This window comes from Schistocerca americana, chromosome 1 (assembly GCF_021461395.2).
Source record: "Schistocerca americana isolate TAMUIC-IGC-003095 chromosome 1, iqSchAmer2.1, whole genome shotgun sequence".
NCBI lineage: Eukaryota > Metazoa > Arthropoda > Insecta > Orthoptera > Acrididae > Schistocerca > Schistocerca americana.
The window spans coordinates 545930918-545951618 of record NC_060119.1 but is presented as its reverse complement, the minus strand read 5'-3'; the positions used below and the strand labels follow the sequence as shown (position 1 = coordinate 545951618).

At 43.5% G+C, this 20701-nt stretch overlaps 1 protein-coding gene across 1 annotated transcript in view; it reads right to left on the bottom strand.

The window, feature by feature from the left end:
• The window catches only part of LOC124605827 (protein retinal degeneration B), a 575027-nt gene that overhangs the window by 412610 nt on the left and 141716 nt on the right, over nucleotides 1-20701 (bottom strand). The window lies entirely within an intron of this gene.

The window sequence follows — 20701 nt, the reverse complement described above, 5'->3', positions numbered from 1 at the left end:
AATGTCTTTGCAGTTGCGAATATGGACGACCATAAGCTGTGTAATAGAATGACTATAATGAAAATTTGTGCCGGACTTTGATTCGAATCCGGATTCTCCGCTTTTCGCGTCAAATCTGAAGAAAATCTCGAGTTTTCGAAGAAAGCATCCGCCGTCTTCATCAGACATTTTTGACTGTCGTAGCTTGTGTGTGGTGACCATGGAGGTGACTGGTCGGCATACGTCATCACCACGGCACGCTGCCAGATTGAGCTACACTTTTACGTAATGACGATGAAAATGTACATGATTTTGTCTCTAAAGTAAAAATAGAGCATACACTAGTTATATATCTGAAATTTAAAACACCACGTCCTTCATATCCTGAAATATTGATCTTTAGATCTGGGGCACGCCGTATAATCAGATTTTTGTAGAGGTTTCCTAAACATTCGCCGATGCAAGGAATGAAATTCGTTAAGAAACTTCGTAATTTTGTTTGTTACATCCACGTCTTCGTCCGTCCTTTACATTTTCTCACACGTCTCCTGAGCGCCAGTGAATCAACTGCATTTCATACACGGTGAGAGGAACGACTTCCCCGGCCGCGCGGTTAGAGGCGCCATGTCACTAATCGTACGGCCGCTCCCGCCGGAGGTTCGTGTCCTCCCTCCGGCATGGGTGTGAGTGTTGTCCTTAGCGTTAAGTTAGTTTAAGTAGTGTGTAAGTTGGTTGGTTGGTTGGTTGGTTTGGGGAAGGAGACCAGACAGCGTGGTCATCGGTCTCATCGGATTAGGGAAGGATGGGGAAGGAAGTCGGCCGTGCCCTTTCAGAGGAACCATCCCGGCATTTGCCTGGAGTGATTTAGGAAAATCACGGAAAACCTAAATCAGGATGGCCGGACCCGGGATTGAACCGTCGTCCTTCCGAATGCGAGTCCAGTGTCTAACCACTGCGCCACCTCGCTCGGTAGTGTGTAAGTCTAGGAATCGATGACTTCAGCACTTTGGTCCCTTAGGAATTCACACATATTTGAACATTTTAGAGCGACTTTCCCCAACACTTATTTTGATGGATTTAAGGTATCTTTTCGCTGTAGTATTTATCATGAGCCCTGAATATTTCCACCATGTTCTTACCTACGCTGTTACTCCTTCGGACACGCCTCATTTCGCACTACCTCTGAATTATCGCACGATGTGACCGCGCGAGCGCGCGCGCTCTCCATTCTGTTGCCACAGCTACAGAAACACTCGCGCCTGCCAAGTGGGCGTCGGCGTCCTCTATTGGCAAAACCTCTGCCAACTCAGCTGTGCCAGCACAGCCGAGGCCTCCTTCATTACGTAGAATTTCGTGACCCGAAATACAGTCTCGCTGGTTGACAGACAAAACTTGCATTGGATAAATAGTTCTTTCTTCTCAAGGCGCATCAACCGAGGTCTGCTGCATCGCAATTGTGAAGTGGACACCTTGCTCATCCAGGCAGCGTTAAGTTTTAACTCCTAAGAGCGATGACGGAGTTCGAGAATTTTATCTCAACTGACCTGGCTTCAAAGTCGATTTCATTTCATCCAGCTATGCATCCTTGAACAAGTCACAGGACACGACACTAGCGTTTTTTCTCGATATACAGGGTGATTCAAAAAGAATACCACAACTTTAGGAATTTAAAACTCTGCAACGACAAAAGGCAGAGCTAAGCACTATCTGTCGGCGAATTAAGGGAGCTATAAAGTTTCATTTAGTTGTACATTTGTTCGCTTGAGGCGCTGTTGACTAGGCTTCAACGTCAGTTGATGCTAAGATGGCGACCGCTCAACAGAAAGCTTTTTGTGTTATTGAGTACGGCAGAAGTGAATCGACGACAGTTGTTCAGCGAGCATTTCGAACGAAGTATGGTGTTAAACCTCCTGATAGGTGGTGTATTAAACGTTGGTATAAACAGTTTACAGAGAATGGGTGTTTGTGCAAAGGGAAAAGTTCTGGACGGCCGAGAACGAGTGATGAAAATGTAGCACGCATCCAGCAAGCATTTGTTCGCAGCCCAGAAAAATCGACTCGCAGAGCTAGCAGAGAGCTGCAAATTCCACAATCAACTGTATGGAGAGTCCTACGAAAAAGGTTAGTTATGAAACCTCAACGTCAACTACCCGAGGCGATGGATCGGCCGCCAGGCAGCCCGTGACAGAGCACTTCATCACTGGCCTCCAAGAAGCCCTGATCTTACCCCCTGCGATTTTTTATTATGGGGGTATGTTAAGGATATGGTGTTTCGGCCACCTCTCCCAGCCACCATTGATGATTTGAAACGAGAAATAACAGCAGCTATCCAAACTGTTACGCCTGATATGCTACAGAGAGTGTGGAACGAGTTGGAGTATCGGGTTGATATTGCTCGTGTCTGGAGGGGGCCATATTGAACATCTCTGAACTTGTTTTTGAGTGAAAAAAAACCTTTCTAAATACTCTTTGTAATGATGTATAACAGAAGGTTATATTATATTTCTTTCATTAAATACACGTTTTTAAAGTTGTGGTATTCTTTTTGAATCACCCTGTATAGCGGAACCTGTACCAACTTTTATTCCGCAATACGTTCGACTAGCGAACCCGACAATACATCGCAGTTCATAAATATTTCGCAGAAAACGTAGTTGCATGAGTAGGACTAAAAATAATAGTGTGCTCATTAATGTAAAGAAGTACCTCGTAATCTGACTCGTTCCACGCTCCATATCGATAAAAGAATAGTTCAAATGATTATGGTACATGCAACTAACTAACTAATTAACTATGTAAGGGAAATTGGATATACATCCAAATTTCAGTCTCCCCCTCTCTATATATCCATCTCTCCTTCCCCCCTTTCTATGTCCATTTCCTTCTCCCTTCTCTCTATCCATCTCCTCTTTCCCCCCTCTCTCTGATGTTATATCATGCCAATTGTTATTGCAAAAGAAACCTTGATTGTGAACTGAAGTGACTTAAAATGAATGGAAAAATCGGTCGGGATCATATGTATACGGCTTATTATAGATACCTCTCCAGCTGCTGGATAGTAGCTACGGTGACAGTATTTCGCATAGTTTTTATCTGCAAACGGGTAGGATTACAACTTTGCGGACCATTCAGATTGCGTAGTATTCTAATCGTAAGTCTACATGTCATACATACACCTTTCCCGTTTTTGTTTTTTTTAAACAGACTGCGACGAAGGGACAAAACAGCGCACTGCTACGTATACAATTTTTGCTTAAAATTACGAATAATGAGAACGAATGTATATGAGAGGAACAATTTGTGTAATGGTTTAAATACTCTGCGAGAAAGAAAACATAACGCTAAGTTTTCACTACACATCAAATTTTCATCCCCGCAGTCCGTCTGAACAGAAGGTCTGTACTTTGCTATATAAAGAAATATATTGCCTGTGTCCGTCTGAATATATTTACTGGAGTATGCTGTGAAAAAAAAGAAAACTGAAGTAAATAAGCCAAGAGCTTTTCGAGATTTTTCCTCTGAACATACGCGCACGGGCACACCAGCACGCTGGACGTAGAACAACGTATCCTGAGTGATAGGGAGGCACTGAGTGTGAGGTAAGATCGGCTTTTGAGCTCCATGAGGTTCATTAGTCTCCGTTAACGACGTGGTTGAAATAGTTCCCTCAAGCCCCACATTCAAATCTACGGTGGGGATGTGACATCCGTTAGTAACACAGTTACGGTTGTCCTGTAATGATGTAAATAATTCAGCCCATTTCTGTGTTGTATCATCGAGAGAAGCTTTCATGCACCACTAACATTATAACCTCTAGCCCGTTTGAAGCTGTCCCCGCACAGAGGAACACGCAGAATTTTTTACGTTCCAGCGAGAGCGCTAAGGCCACACGCGCAGTCTTGGAGTCTGGCAGCATGACGCACTGATGAAGTACGACAACCAATCACAGACCGTCTACGGTCACAACAATAGAAGTCATGACAGCAATTGTTCCTGCCTGATGAATGTGACGGAGGCTTCCCTCGAAAGCTCGAGATTGTCTTCGGATTTGACATGGCAAGTAAGCCGAGATTGCCTTTTATACAAGGATCTCGTTGCGATAAAATTCCATCTTATGCGGCACAGGCTATTCCGAAGAATGATGGTACACTAGTGTGCAAAACTTAAGGACGAAAGTAGCTTTCGCACGTTGTGTCACTGCCAAGCAAAATAACTATACGAAACTTGGAACATACTTAGAACTGCTACAGTATAGTACAAAGGGTAACTGTAAGAAATATGCAATGAGATGAATAGAAATGACACTTTTATTCAAAGAAAATAATTATATGGAATTCATTGTGATTTATGATAGTCTCTTGAACATTACAAAAGGCGAGACATGGTTCTTAATAGGCTGTGTGATCACCACGGACGCCTCTGCAACGTGCCCCCACGACGGACGCAAGGTTGTTAAGGAGTTCTTGTGGTAGGGCGTTCCATTTCCCCACCAGAGCAGTTGATGGTCACCGGTGCACGTGGAAGCGCTGCAAACCGTCTCTCCAAAGCGTCCCACAAATGCTCCTTGAGATTTAAGTGGAGGAACGAGCAGGCCACTCCATTCGCCGAATATCCTCACTTTCCAAGAGCTCCTGCATTTGCGCTGTTCGACACAATAGCGCATTATCCATAAAAATGAAGTCAAGGCCAAATGCACTCCTGAAAAGGCGGACATGTGGTACGAGTACAGCGTCACACTAACGCTGACTGGTGAGTGTCGCGTGTTAAAAGATTTTGTGGTCAGTAAGCTCATTCAACATTATGCATTCCAACACCGTAACACCTGCACCACCAAAACGATCGCGTTCGTAATGTTCCTGGACGCATTGCGTGTTCCAACCTCTCGTCTGATGAGTGTTTAAATCCAGCATTGTCGAGCATAACATTTTAAAGAACCTAGTTCTTACATAGGAAAACAGCAATCTTTAATTATTATAAATAAACAGGAAACAGTCTTGATCGCTTAACTTTTTTAATGGTGACCGGTTTCGATCTTTATATCAGATCATCTTGGGGCCGTGAATGTCTGCCGGAGGCAATGGCGCATGGCAACCCTCTTTTTTTATGTCTGGTGGTTAAATCCCACAGCACAAGTGTGGAATGCATCGGGGAGACGTACTACAACACATTCACAAGCATCAACGACCATCTATCAATTGTAAACCGCGCTGGGGGATGAATGGAATGACCCATGATGAGAATTCCTTACCAACCTTGCAGCCAGGATGGGAGCGCGCTGCAAAGCACGCGCGGACGTCGGCGGTGAACATACACCCTATTAAGAACCACGCCCCGCTTTTTGTGATGTCCACGGGGCAATCGTGAATCGCGGTGACTTCAGTGTAATTATTGTCTTTGAGGAAAAGTCTCATTTCTATTCGTCTCATTGCGTATTTCTTTGACATACCTTGTGTACTATACTGTACGAGTTCGTTCTATGCATGGTCCAAGTTTCATCGAGCTATGTTACTTGTCAGTGACAGATCATGCCTAAGTTACTTTCGTCCTTAAGTTTTGCACTCCAGTGCACGAAAGAAAATAGTTGATACGCAGCTGACTAGAATATTCTACATTTACATGATTACTCTGCATTTCTCAATTAAGTACATGGCAGAGGGTTCATCGAACCGCTTTCAGGCTATTTCTTTCCGTTCCACTTTGGAATAGCGCGAGGTAAAAACGGACACTTAAATCTTTCCGTGCGAGCTCTGATTTATTTTATTATGATGATCGTTCCTCCCTCTGTAGAAGAGGATAAAGATGGTAATGGAAATTATATGAGTAGATTCTGCCGCAACGAAAATTACCTTTGCTTTAATGATTGCCAACCCTATTTCGCGATAATACAAAACTAGCTTCCCTCCATTGAACTTTTTGTTCTGCCCAATCCTATCTGGTGCGAATCCCCCCACAAGCTTATTGTAAGCTACCTCTCTAGTACACCTATAGCATTTTTCACTTGTTCTGCCAATGACTCACTATCTTTGATTAAATAAAAATATGGCATTTCAGTCTTTGATCACCATTTTTTTATTTTCAATGACCGGTTTCAGGCTGGCTGCCCATCTTACAAAGTAACTTGTGAGTACTGAACTATCGGTTCGCTTTGAGTTATGACAGAGAACCGATAGTTCTGTACTGACAAGTTACTCTGTAACTGCAATATATGATCTGCCAAGATGGGCAGCCAGCCTGAAACCGGTCACTGAAAATAAAAAAATAGCGATCAAAGACTGAAATGCCATATTTCTGTTTAAAGTACGATCGCGTCAATCCCACTAAGACAATCATGTCTAGTTTTGAATCACTATCTTTGGTTTGCTTTCCCCACAACTTTATCTACGTGATCGTTCCAATTTAAGTTATTCGTAATTGCAGTCCGTAATTGAATTTACAGTTTTTGGATTTGTGTGTCTTATTCTGTAACCGAAATTTGAGGGATTCCTTTTAAAGCTCATGTGAAAAACTTCACACTTTTCCATAGCACGCAATTTGATTACAAATATCTTGTGAGGAACGGTGTCGAAAGCCTTTTGTAAATAATAAAATATGGGATCGATGTGACACATCCTGTCGACAGGAATTTGATTCGACTTCAGAGGATTGCGTGTAACTTGACAGTCTAAATTGCCGGTTTTTACGTACATCAACCATGCGGAACAAATTTGTGGTATCTGCGAGAGCCACCTCAAGAGCACTCAAGAACACGCAGCTCGTAATCTACGGGAAATGCACACGCTGCGGCTAGATCTATGGGGCGGTCTGTAGTTGGTCACGCGCCAAAGAGTTGTAGAATTCATGTTACGAGTAATTGCTGCTGCTTTATGTGCCAACGCCCAGACGGCACGTGCGCTAATAGATGGTTGGTCAGAATATACTAGCTGGTGCGTATGGAATATTATTCTAGAAACAAATCTGATTGAAATTGAACGATAAAAGGGGGTGGTAACTGATTGTTGAAAGCACTGGAGGCAAAAATATTGCTCTCAAAAACCGAATAAAAATACTTGACAATGTTCAATAAGCTCAAGTGTCACAAATAGATTATACGCTTTTTCTGTTTCCAAAATATATGTACGAGGCACATCAACATCAGAAAGTTTATACAGAATAAAGCAGAACCTGTGGAAGAGGTAGTACAGTATTTCAAATCGGAGGTCTACATAAGTCGTAAACGTAGACGCCTTTTTCATTCACACGTCAGAACGTGGTTGAGTACGAGCAACTGCCTTGGCGAATGTAATTGAATGTGTTTCCGACTTTATGGCTGTCGCCTACCATTGATTTCACAACATGAAAACAGTGAACTAAATTTGGTTTTGGCAAACTCACTCAGGGGCGAAACGGCAGAGGAAAGCATTAAATACGAGGAAAACTATCCTGTACGGTATACTTATTTATACTAAATGAGAAATATATGCGGTGCTTTTCCACCCAGTTTCTTAAGATTATGTCTTCTTAATGACGGAAGATGACAACTTACGCATAGAACTACAAAGTTTATTTCCGAAGGGCATATGTTTTACATGCGTACACATACAACCTTGAGGTACTTTTAAAAATATGTTTCACTAGCAGCAGTGCTCAGCGTTGCCCGGGTTGTTTAATATCTGCCACACAAATGGAGGGCCCTGTGCCTTGTTGATACTTACAGCGAATGGAAGCCACATAGGAAAGTGCAATCGCTTTTATCCAAGGGCATACTAAATCATTGGGTATCAACGAAATGCGAGGAATGAATACCCCCGTGATGACGGTAGCCTGTCTTACGTCTGGCAATAGGCTCTTCACGGCCAGCCTTGTCCCGTTACTATGTAACAACGGCGAATAATCTTATGTTAAGAGTTTGCTTCTTGTTTCTGTCAAATTCTCGAGCTTTCGCTCGTCCCGTGATCTATTGACGTCTGATGGTACTATCTCCAAGACGAGTATTGCCGCTGTAAATTTATTCTCGTGATAGGAATTACATATTCGTTTGTTAGGTATTCAATTTTTCATCGATTTTCTTTATTGTTTCATTTGAATGTAAAAATCTGAAGTAAAGTGACTAAGAACTCTGAAGTAAATCGGTCAAGTACTTTTCTAGATGTTTGATAACAGCGTTTCTGCTTTATATATTTTGTACATATATTTACATGTTGTGCGTATTACATATAGATTTATAGCCTATGTCCGCGCAAATGGTCATTCGGTATCGTGTAAACCGGCCGAGACCTTCTAGAGATTTTTGAAAACAACCTTTCCGCTTTAATTTGCATATATTCGGAAAAGACCATGCTTAAATGGCCTTCAATAGCGTGAAAAGCTTAGAAGGTGCTGCAATTTGTGAACATCAAAATTCGGCTAAACAAAAACACAAAACTATCTGCAGGCCATATAGTCTACTAGAGTGAAGAAGTGGGCGTTAAATAGTCTTTTGATAAAACAACAAAGGTAACTCTTGTGCCTGAGTACTCCTTTAGAGGCATGATAATATTAATGTCAGGTGATATTCCTGCTTACTGACTACTATGTAACAAGTCTGATGTTATTTCAATTAAAATAGTCTTATAAGTGTATTACAAAGGAGCAAAGTTCAAATGGCTCTGAGCACTATGGGACTCAGTGCCCTAGAACTTAGAACTACTTAAACCTAACTAACCTAAGGACATCACACACATCCATGCCCGAGGCAGGATTGGAACCTACGACCGTAGCAGTCGCGCGGTTCCGGACTGAAGCGCCTAGAGCCGCTCGGCCACCGTGGCCGGCAAAGGAGCAAAGTCTTTTTGAACAATGACATCTTTAAACTTATGGTGTACCAATCTTAATTTTGCGAACTTGTATCTATGTTATCTCTTTCCTTTCTGGCAGCGGCACGATACAGATTTAAGTATATTCATTGTAACGTTTTACGGATAGCAACTGGACCATTATATTTTAAGCTTCGTTTTATTTTGTAAAATGGGTAACCTTGCACTTATCTTGTTTGAATCATATAACGCAAGTAATTTCTGGCCGTTTAGAGTAGGTTGGGAGCGACTTGCTTGGTGACTAAACGATCGGTCACCATAAGCGCTCTACCGTTAGTTATGTAAGCCTTTGAAAATCGAGCTTGCATCTTAATACGAAGTCCGATTAACTTTTTACAAAATAAATGCCTTTGTGTGAACTGAAGCACACGGTTATTCGTCACCAAGCGCGCTGTCAACGAACAGTGGCCGCTCTGGCCCGAATTTCAACTTTCATTCAAGGTGGTTAGGCCCATGAACTTTTAGGTAGTGCGACATAATCAGTAGTAGTTCTGTTTAGGTATTGCCCGTAGCAAAAAATGTCCTGTGTTTTTTCTTTGCAACAATTGTGTATTCACTAAAAACAAGGGGATAATAAGATTCGCTCACACATTCTTTGAGCCCATAAATATGCATTAGCGACTGAAGTTCCTTTGGAATAAGCGGTGCTGAATAGACAACGAGGGCTTCAGCTTGCTCCAGTCGGCTATTTAAAGTTTTCGGTTTTTCGAGCAGAATTGACAAGAGTAAGACATGAATAAGTAGTGTGTTTCGTTATTTTCAATAAACAATAGCCAAATATTTTAGCAGTTATTCCACACCATATCAAGTTTTAGTAATATGTATATGTCGGTGCTACTTGGGAGTATGAATTTAGATTAATTGATTAGACATCTCATGCCGCTCGTCAGTTAGCTCCAGTCCCCGCTATGTCGGTTGAAATGTGGCCTATGATACCTCTTCCATATCGGAAGGTACCTTCTGAAGTGTTTCCGTTCGAATAAGCTAATTAAATTTCCTGTTCGTGTATATGATAAAGATCCACTTTAAAAGGGGAGGTACTATTGTTCTCATTTTTACTTTAAATTGTTGTAATTGCTGATTATCTTGAGTTTGAGTAAATGCTTCCGGCAGTTGAGACTGCTGGTGGCGTTTCTGTCCGAATCGAGACGCTCACGGTATGATGATGATTGTTGTTGTTGTTGTTGTTGTTGTTGTTGTGGTCTGCAGTCCAAAGACTGGTTTGATGCAGCTCTCCATGCTATTCTATCCTGTGGAAGCCTCTTCATCTACGAGTGACTACTGCAACCTACATCCCTCTGAATCTACTTAGTAAATTCATCTCCGTCTCCTCCTACGATTTTTACCCTCCATGTTTCCCTCCAACACTGAACTGATGGTACGTTGATGCTTCAGAACGTGTCCTACTAACCGATCCCTTCTTCTAATCAAGTTGTGCCCCAGATTCCTCTTCTCCCCAATTCTGTTCATTACCTCCCCATTAGTTACGTGATCTACCCATCTAATCTTCAGTATTCTTATGTAGCACCACATTTCAAAAGTTTCACTCACGGTATATAGACAGGAAAGAAAGTGAAAATCGCACTTTTTGCATGATATCGATGATCATACGCCAGGCAGCATAGATCAGCATGTGAACAAACACACGGATAATGCATATCCTTTCCATCCCGTGCTAGATTGTCACGTTGACGATGAGTACACGGCACGACGATTTTCAGTCACGTGATACGCCAAACTACATTGAAGAGCCGAAGCAATCTGACCACTGCTTGATAAATCGTTAGTCCACATTTGTAATAAGGCAATACAGAAGCTATTTGGCACCACGTAGCTAAGCACCGGTCACGCAATCCCGCAAATTACGGGCCGCTGACCTGTGGCTGCGCTGTCTTGCGTCAGGTTGAGATCCAGCGAATTCGATGGCCAAGACTTCAACGTGAGTTCACTATCACGCTCCTCAAAACACCGCAGCATGATTTTGGCCTTGTGACTCAGCCATTTATCGTGTTGGAAGATGCCGTCGCCGCCGGTGTAATCCACCATCGTGGGATGCAGCTGCCTGTAATAATGTAACGTAGTGCACAACTGTCATGTTAGTATTCTATCCATTAGTACGACAGTTCTATGCAAGCCGAGGTGAATGTCCCTCATAGCATAACACTGCGTCCGTGGCGCACTGCACGTTTCGAGACGTAGTTCGCCGGGATGGCGGCGTATTCAGACACGACGATTCGCCCGTCCAAGCGACATGTTTCCAATAATGTACGTTCCAATCTCGATCACCCCCTGCCCGTTGCAACGTAATTCAAAATGTCGTTGGGTCAATATGGGAACACACAGGGGTCATCTGCTGTGGAACTCCACGTTCAACAATGTTCGCTGAATGGTGTTTTCCGAAGTACACGTGCGTGCACCAACTTTGCACCTTGTTCTCAGATGTGTCACAGATCGTCGCGCATACTGCTTTTCAGAGAAGGCAAGTGTCCGGCCTCCACTATCTGTGATGAGGTATGGACGTCCACCACATTGTCGACTCTTGGAGGACTTTCCGTCCTTCACTTTTCATATATTTTCACGATAACAGCATGCGAACAGCCGATCAGCTTCGCTGTTTCTGATATGCTCGTTCACAGGCACCGAGCCATAACAATGTGCCCTACATCGAAGTCGCTGACCACTATTTCAGGAGCGTTGTCTCTCAAACAGACTAGCTACCCGCGACTCAGTTCTCCATGACTATATATGGAAATTATATAAAATTTTCTATAAAAAAGTTGAAATGGTATTTGTTAATCAGAAGCGCAAAAAAGTTTGGCCTCTGCGTAAAATCTTCTGTGTGTTCAGACCACGTCAGGAGGTGTTAAAATCTAGCTTTCGAGGCCTAGAACCATGTTATTCGACAAAAGATGACTGACTGCCTGCCGGGAGCGAGGTCTGATTGCTTTATGGTGGCGTTCAAAGCCTCACACTGGTCGGATGACGTCACTTTGAATTCTATCTTCTGTTTGCGAATAGTCACCTGCAGGTTATAATCTGACAATGAGTGGTGCCTGTTGACGAGCGCTCGAGACATTCTTTAAAGAAGTACAACAAAAAATGGTATCTGTTAAGGGGCAGGTGGTACTGGGAGTGGTCTCCGATCCCCTTCCGCCCCTCGATTGTGGCCCGGCGGATGAAGGATGGCATACCGCCACATTACCGATTCATTTGCGCATGCGAATATCGCCCTCCAGATGATGTCACCGCCAACAGAATTCCAAGCGAAGTCACCTGACCAATGACAAGCTTCAACGCCGCTATAAAGAAAGCAGACTTCGCACCCACGTATACAGTCATCTTCTGATGAAGGAAATGACACTAATCTTCGAAAGCTCGAGTTTTAACTCCGATTTGACGGATTTGAATAACGAGAAGATTTTATACAAGGATGACGCTGCAAAAAACTTCGGTGTCAAGTTTGACCTCCATTGGCGTGATTATCTCAGTTTCGAGGTCTACAGCTAGTAGTGGTGAAATATATTCATTCAGAGCGGAAAAGAACACAACAATAACTCCTAGAAGCCCGAAATGAACTCTGTAGACTGGCCGTCGATAGCGGAAGAGCTGATCTGCAAGTATTTGAGATGCCTGTCAGGCAGAGACCACGTGATAGGTCAAGGGTTAAACAGTTGGGTTTTAGCCTCTCCCTAACCTGCGCCCTTCCCCTCTCTCTCTCTCTCTCTCTCTCTCTCTCTCTCTCTCTCTTTGCTCTGACCATACCTTCCCCCACACAGTTCAATCACAATCAGTACACAGATTAATGGACACTAATCCTAGCACGTGGGACAGGTTTCAGTAAAGTTGCTCGCGTATTACTTTCTTGTACCTCTCTACTAACTCGATGACAGTGCTGCATAGTATACAGGGTTCTTTAGTTATGCTGTTCACCTCATACATTTCAGAAACCACTTAATATCCGTAATTTTGTTATCACCAAGATGATATTCAAGGAACTCCTCCCTAAACTACATACTGTCTTTTGCCGTAACTATATTAACTACAGAGATATCGGAATCAACTTCACTACTTCAAACGGGGTAATAGTACTTTTTGCTGCTAGTGTTGTAAATCTCTAACAGCCGAATTCAACAACGTTTCTCTCTCCACAACCCAGCTACTAAGAGACTATAAACAAACACCGAAAGTGTTACAGATATGGGAAATATAACAACAAAGCCAATGAACACAAACAAAAGAGTACGACAAGGATGCTGTATTTCTTCAACATGTTGAACATAAATGGAGTTCCACTAATGTAATTTTATATGCACATGACTTAACTCTGGTTACAGAAAATGAAGATGAGCTTCAAATGGAAGTCTATAAGTTGCAACAGATAGCCTCAAATTATAACCTAACGTTGCCGGTAGAGAAAACGGAAGTGATGGCATTTATGAGCAGACAACCAGTAAGCTCTAAAATAATCTTAAACAATAAAATCTTGGAGCAAGTAAAGGATGCGATATCACTTACGAATATAATCATGATGTGGACCAAAAGTTAAATAATTTTGCTGCCATATGTGGAACCATCGTAAAAAGTTTGTAGAAATAAAGCCAGAAAAGAAACCCAGCTGAACACTAGCAGTACCACCTCTTACTTATGCAAGTGAAGCATGGGAACAACGAGACTCCAAGGACGTCGAACACAGGGCCAATAAATGACATTTCCAAGGAGAGTGGAAGAATGTACAAGAGAAGACAGAAGAAGAAATGAAGATATAAAGAAATATTTAGGAGTATAAATAAGCTAAACGAGAAAATAAAAGAAAATGGGAGAAACTGGAAGGAACATGTAAACTGGATGGGTGAAGAAGAGCCCCAGTAAAGGCTGTAAATCATAAACGTCCTGGAAGAAGAAATGTAGATAGACACGCAAGAGAAGTGTACTGTAACAGGCAATGTGCCTAATACATGAAGTGGGGAAGAAGAAGAAGAGCAAAAAAAGATGAGCAAAAAAAAAGAAGAGCAAAAAAAAAGAAGAGCAAAAAAAGAAGAGAAAAAAGAGCAAAAAGAAGAGAAAAAAGAGCAAAAAGAAGAGAAAAAAGAAGAGAAAAAAGAGCAAAAAGAAGAGAAAAAAAGAGCAAAAAAGAAGAGAAAAAAGAGCAAAAAAGAAGAGAAAAAAGAGCAAAAAAGAAGAGAAAAAAAGAGCAAAACAAGAAGAGCAAAAAAAGAAGAGAGAAATTAAAATACATAGGACTTGAAATTCATCTGTTCTGAACATCGAACCAATTGTCGTCTACACGGAAGTTGATGATTTCTTGCGCAAGTCAGTCAGATTAAGAAGAGAGAGCTGCACCACTGCGATGCAGGTACAAACTGGTCACAGTGCTTTGTTAGTATAGTATGGGCACTGATTACTTCAAAAGAAGGTCTTCCATAAGAGAAATTAAATATTTTACTTCTTTACAAGAATGTAAAAAGAACAGAGAGAGTAGATGAGTTGCATACATACAGCCGACACACACGGCCGACGGCACTCATCGAGAATGAAAATTTAACAAACAATCAAACAACCGTTAGTGAAAGGAGAGCACACACGCATAGGTTAAGTTGCGAGACTGCAAGGTGCAGATCGAATGAAACATTGTCTGGCAGTTTTGTTCTTAATCCTCGTGTTAGCTTCATAAAAATAATATCGAGTGCTTCTGGAATAAGAGTTGTTCATATGTTACATAAAGACGGCCATACTAGCAGCACAAATTAAAAGTAGTTCTAGTAGAAACAGCGAAGTTTATACATACGTTTCTGCAATTAAAATGGCTACATCAAAAGACAATACCTAGTTTAAAGGTGACTTATTTATAATTCATCTTACAAGGGGACCGTAAACGCTAGCTTCTGCCGCTGCGCTTGCTCGGTCGAAACATTATTATCGTCACAGGTATAGGAGGTACGCATAAAAACATCGCTTTTTCTCGGAAACTAGGGGTTGTCGCTTGAAAAGGGGATAGGCAGGTACTTAAGTATGTTGTAGAGGTACTTGTCATAGGACTCATCAAAACCCGTGGTTAACAGGTCTGATGGTCACATTATTGACAACAGAATAAAACTCCCTTACACGCTTTCGGAACTGCTTGAGGTGAACAGGTCAGCTGGCCAGCTATATAGGGTTATTCATTAGTGTCTCCGAAGTTTCAGAAGATGATTGCGTAGAAACAAGACATACCACAAAAAAAAGACATCAGTGGATGATGCATCTCTTTAAGTTCCGATTGGTAATAAGCGGCGTTGCGTAGTTGCATAGGTCACCACTAGGCAGCAGGAGTCTCAGAAGATGTAGACAAAATCACCCACTCCATATTGTCACACTTAATAAGTTTGCACCCGCAGATATACAACCCAATAAACAGATTTTCCAAAGCGGGCTGCTGCTGTTGCACCTTCCCGAGCTGCAGCAGCGACTTCGATGAACTGCACACACAAACTGACATTTCTTGTGCCGCAACCCGTGCCCATATAAAGCAACCGTAATGTCAGAAACCTGGAGAGATAGTCTATCCACTGAGACGTGTGTATTCTTTGTATGCCTTTTAATTTCCACGCAGCAGTCTTCTGAAGCTCCAGAGGTACTTACGAATAATCATGTACACATAGGTCACAAAAGCCATGAGGTACCTCCTAACATCGTGTCGGACCTCCTTTTGCACGGCATAGTGCAGCAGCTCGACGTGTCATGAGATCAACAAGTCGTTGGAAGCTCCAGCAGAAATATTGAGCCATGCTGCCTCTACAGGCGTCAATAATTCCAGAAGTGTTGCCAGAGCAGGGTTCTGTGCTCGAACTGTTCTCTTGATTATGTGATCTGGGTGGTCAAATCATTCGCTCGAAAACTGTCCAGAATGTTCTTCAAACCAATCGCGAAAGTTGTGGCCCAGTGATATGGCGTATCGTCACCCATAAATCTTCCATCATCATTGGGAGCAAGTATCCGAACATAACCATTTCCAGTGAATTATTGGTTCGCTTGGACTAGAGGACATAGTCCATTCCACGTAAACTCAAACCCACACCATTATGGAGACACCACCGGCTTGGACCGTGCGTTGTTGACAACTTGGGCCCACAGCTTCGTGGCGTCTACGCGACGTTCTAATCCTTCCATCAGCTCTTACCACCGAAATTGGAATTCACCTGAGCAGGCCACGGTTTTCATATCGTGTAGGATCTAACCGATTAATGAGCAGTTATGTGATCCATCCACAATTGAACTTCATGTTTTCCATTCTAATTTCTTTAGATTCTATTGTGGATAGTGCATGCTTCCAGAAACAACTGCACGCTAGATTCATGGTTTCTGAGTGAAGATACTTATCGCTCCAGCAATGTGCAGGACAGGAGTCAACTTCTCTGGCCAGGCGGTGCTTCAGGTGGCGCAGGGATGTTGCTGGCAGCTGGGCACCCCAACTGTGTTTTGGGGGGGGGGGGGGGGAGATTCCTGTCGATCTCAAGAAACGGGAACCAGGGCAGTGATGTCGGTTCGGCCAGGCCAGATATCCATTGAAATCCTCTGGAAATGTTAAGTTCATGTTTTCGGAAGCTGTTCGCCAGGCGCAGAACAGGAAAGCTGTTTTTCGCTCAAAGAATGCGTTGCTGTTGTGCTGGCTGAAAAAATACTTATCGAGATATCTTTCCAAGTTGCATGAGAAGCCGCTTTGAGTGGCTGCTTGTTTTGTGGGCAGAAGATGATGCTCGGGCTCTGAGCGTAAGCAAAGTTTTGGCTGTGCATTTCTTGGTGCGCAGGAACGTTGCGTATTGGTTCATTCTGAAAATTCCCGTATGGTGGGAGAAGTGACTTCACTACTAAACTTTCCATTGGACAGAAGCTTTGGAACAAGCCGTCCGATTAGCAGAGGAAAGTGCCCGAAACTGGAACACTGACCACTGGACCCGAGAAGCGAGCAGAATTTCAGGGATTATGCAGTAGGCACTGTTGGAGTGAAGTCATCATGAGTCTTGGCCTGCATGAAGAAATTTTTGCGCTCGCTCTGGTCTTAAAGAAAGTCGCTCTGATGAGCTTTATAGGCAGGGGGACTTTGGAGGCTGTCCTGCAGTTGATGTTTACGGCACCTACGACGGTGGCAAGGCCTCTCCCGCAGCTGCAGTTTCCGGCACACGATTGGTAAGATGCATCCGCAGCCTGGGATTTGAGGACTTTGATGAAATTTAGGCGCCATATACAAGTGGGTTGTATTCAGTCTCATCGTCATCCAACATTTGCAAAGGCCTATGTTTGACGACGACATGTAGACATGCCCGAGGATTTTGAAGCTTGACATGTGCTGAAGTGAAATCTTTTGCAGTACTACTTAATGAACCAAAGGCAGATACTGCAATTGTGAAATAAATAATTTCTACAGTCAATAGCAAATATTTAAAAAAACATTTGCAAATCCAGAATAAGATTTTCACTCTACAGCGGAGTGTGCGCTGATATGAACTTCCTGGCAGATTAAAACAGTGTGCTGGACCGAGACTCGAACTCTGGACCTTTACCTTTCGCGGGCAAATGCTTTACCATCTGAGCTACCCAAGCACGACTCACGACCCTTCCTCACATTTGCAAATGTTTCTGCGTCTCCCCTGACGCCCATTGGACATATGGTATTAGGGACTTGGTGCGACATCATGCTCAGAATATAACCACTCTTGGAGTGGTGATGTCATTCAGATTCGAGGCATAACATCGAATAGATGTATAGTGTGACGACGTTACCACAAGCAGTCCGTGAACGTCTCGCACATACTCTTTCTATTGTCGATTTTGCTGGTTCTAGTGACCTGAATAAATAGGTACGAAAGTGAAGCACCTGCAGCCGTTCTTATTATGTCACTATGGCTACCAGATTAGGTGCTTTAGAGCACCATCTTCAGGCCTTAGTTGATGTTAAGGGGTTGTTAACCCCCTCAACATCAACTAAGACCTGAAGGTGGTGCTCTAAAGCAGAAAAACTGGTAGCCATACAATAAATGAGATCATAAGGTTGGCTGTAGGTGTTTCCCTTTCTTATGTAAGTGAACGGTCGAAGTGCCCCAGAGCTCGAGCCACAGATGGACGTACAAAAACTTGAATAAACAGGCGTAAATGCAATGATTAATGGAAGTGAACCTTGGAACGTGACTGAAGACTTATGTGACATCTTCGTGGGCATTTATATGCACAATCAACCACCGAACAATGTCTGTCGCCTGAAGAAAGATTTCGTGCGCGTCGTGTGACGTCGATCGAAGTGGCGTGCGTCGTACCCAGCGGCGGCAGTCAAGAACAACGAAGAGTCCCGGGACAATTAGGGCCGGAGCACGGCACGAATATCAATAGAGAGCGCCTCGACACAAGGGACCGCTCCGCTCATTCTGTGTGATTAATGGCGGCGTTCCCTCAGAGGGCCCGGCGCACGTGCTAGGGCGGCGAATCTACTGTCTGCCGGTCCCTACCGGGCAGGCTTCTCTCAATTCCGAAGCTGATGCAGTCAATGTGTCGCCCTGATACGAATTTATTTCAGCAAGCCTCTACATCCACTCACATTCCGCACCGTCGCCTAATGAACAAATTACCAGTGTGCGGATTATTGGACCAGCATTTGACAATTTTAGAATACTTAGCAAACAAGTTGTTCCGTACCCGCCAGGGTAGCCGAGAGCGCTAATGCACTGCTTCCTGTACTCGGGTAGGCGCGCTGGCCAGCCCAGATGCGGTTTTCAGGCGGTTTTCCGCATCCCGCTAGGTGAATACCGAGCTGGTCCCCAAGTTCCGCCTCAGTTACACGACTCAGGCATTTGAAAACGATCGTACTATTTCATGCGATACACTAGACGCGGACAGCTGGGGTTGCAGCATTAGAAAATTGTAGCGAAATGCAGGAAGATCTGCAGCGGATAGGCACTTGGTGCAGGGAGTGGCAACTGACCCTTAACATAGACAAATGTAATGTATTGCGAATACATAGAAAGAAGGATCCTTTATTGTATGATTATATGATAGCGGAACAAACACTGGTAGCAGTTACTTCTGTAAAATATCTGGGAGTATGCGTGCGGAACGATTTGAAGTGGAATGATCATATAAAATTAATTGTTGGTAAGGCGGGTACCAGGTTGAGATTCATTGGGAGAGTGCTTAGAAAATGTAGTCCATCAACAAAGGAGGTGGCTTACAAAACACTCGTTCGACCTATACTTGAGTATTGCTCATCAGTGTGGGATCCGTACCAGATCGGTTTGACGGAGGAGATAGAGAAGATCCAAAGAAGAGCGGCGCGTTTCGTCACAGGGTTATTTGGTAACCGTGATAGCGTTACGGAGATGTTTAATAAACTCAAGTGGCAGACTCTGCAAGAGAGGCGCTCTGCATCGCGGTGTAGCTTGCTCGCCAGGTTTCGAGAGGGTGCGTTTCTGGATGAGGTATCGAATATATTGCTTCCCCCTACTTATACCTCCCGAGGAGATCACGAATGTAAAATTAGGGAGATTAGAGCGCGCACGGAGGCTTTCAGACAGTCGTTCTTCCCGCGAACCATACGCGACTGGAACAGGAAAGGGAGGTAATGACAGTGGCACGTAAAGTGCCCTCCGCCACACACCGTTGGGTGGCTTGCGGAGTATAAATGTAGATGTAGATACACTACTTCCGTCCCGGGGGGTTCGGGGTGGCGTCAGGGAGGGCATCCGGCCACCCTCTGCAATTAACACTGCCATATCCGTAATAGCAAAGCCGACCCCGCGTTGGAGCGGGACAAAGGCCCCGAGAAAGAAAGAAAGTAAACAAGTTGTTGGGAAAGTTCGTTGTTTTTTTTCTTTTTGGTTTCCTTGTTGCTATGCGTCTATTTACCGGTTGTCAATTTTTGTTTGTAGTTCACTATTGTTAGATGAGTTTACATATTGTCAGTTTGTCATTTAGAGTTAGTGAGTGGAATTGTGAACGCTAGAAAATGGAGTGCCAAGTGGACACATGGGAACATTTCCGACGTATTCTTCTTTCTGTGTTCAGTAGAGGGGTGACAGCAACGGTGGCTGCCAGAAACATTTGCACCCTGTATGGGGATAATGCCACTGGACAGAGCACGCCAAGAAAATGGTTTTCTCGTTTCAACGAGGATCGCTTTGACATTAGTGACTCAACGCTCAGGAAGATCTTCGGGGTTTGATGAAGATCGTTAAACGCATTAATCCACAATGATCTACGTTAGCGTACTCGAGAACTGGCAAATGTGATGAACTGCGATCATGCCATCGTCGTGCGACATTCGCATGCGATGGGGAAGGTTCAAAAATCGGGTGTATGAGTAATGCATGCTCTAAGCCAAAATCATAAAAATCAGCCGGTGGCCATTTGTGCATCTCTGCGTACTCCTCATCAATTGGCGCGTGAAAAACGCCGACCACTCCTGTCCTGTACCGTTACTGGTGACGAGAAATGGTGTCTTTATACTAGCATAAGGACTAGGAAGGAATCGTGTACCTCGTCCACCTTATACACCCGAACCTGCGCCCTCAGATTTTCACCTTTTCCTTTTTCTATCCAATACCTTCGACAAACTCCCTTTCCGGATAAAAACGCGCTCCGAACATTGCTCAACGAGTTCTTCGCCTCGAAACTACGTTATTTCTCCAGTCGCGGTATCGCAAAGTTACCTCAGCGTCGGCAGACGGAGAATATGTTATCGATAACTTAAGTCTCTATTATGCGTATCTGTTGTGTTTAATAAACTTACAGAAAAACGCTACGAACTTACGCACCAAACGAATAGAAAACAGCGATGTATAATACACGTTCAGTTTACTTTTCGCGTCGAATCTGGGCAAAATCTTGAGCTTTCGACGAAATTTGACATCGCCTCCGCCAAGAACAAC